The following is an 845-nucleotide window of genomic DNA, read 5'->3' on the forward strand; positions in this document are numbered from 1 at the left end:
GGAGTAGTATAAATAGAAGAGATTGGTGTACTTGTAGGGGACTTTTACATTTTTTTTGACACTTAGAACTTTTTGATACTTTTAGCACTTTTACTTGAGAACTTTTGAGCACTTCCGGGAGGATACCGGGAGAGCATTTTTTGGTTCTTCTTGGAATTATTCTTCTTCATTTTCTTAAGCTTTAAGCATTCCCTTATTCTTCTTCATCTTTATTTGCTTTTAGTTTAATTTCGATCTATGTCAATTGTTGTTGAAATTGGAGCAATGATTCACTAAACCCCACTTTCATTAGGGGGAAGAGCTCTGCTTGTTAGAATGAATTGGTGAACTCATCTTTTCCTCCTCAATTCTAGTGGTTGATCTAAAGAGGGAACTCTTGTTCTTCAAAGATTCAACCACCATCGAGAGAGGGGTTAATCTATATGAATTATGTGGTGAATTTGAGGAATGAGCCACACAATTCAGTTTAGAGTTCGTCCTTTCATGATTTCTTTAATCAATACACCTTGGTTAGTATGTGAGATGTAACTCTCCTTGGTTGAGATTATGGGAATTGTGTGGCTGGATAGATTTGAGCTTCATCTCTTCTCATGAACAATTAGATCACGAGAGTGGCAATTGGCTATGTTGAGAGAGATTGAATCACCAAGAGATTGGGATTCAATCACCCACTTGCCATAGATCTATACCCATGATTGAGAAGGATTTGACTAACATCAATTCATGAAAACTTGCATCTCTGATCCCTAATGATCCTCTCTATCATTAATTCTCATTTCTTTTGCTCTTAGTGCTTGAATACCCATTACCCAATTCCCTTCTACATTCTTGCAATTTATTATTCT

The sequence above is a fragment of the Arachis duranensis genome, chromosome 6 (assembly GCF_000817695.3).
Source record: "Arachis duranensis cultivar V14167 chromosome 6, aradu.V14167.gnm2.J7QH, whole genome shotgun sequence".
NCBI classification, from domain to species: Eukaryota; Viridiplantae; Streptophyta; class Magnoliopsida; order Fabales; family Fabaceae; genus Arachis; species Arachis duranensis.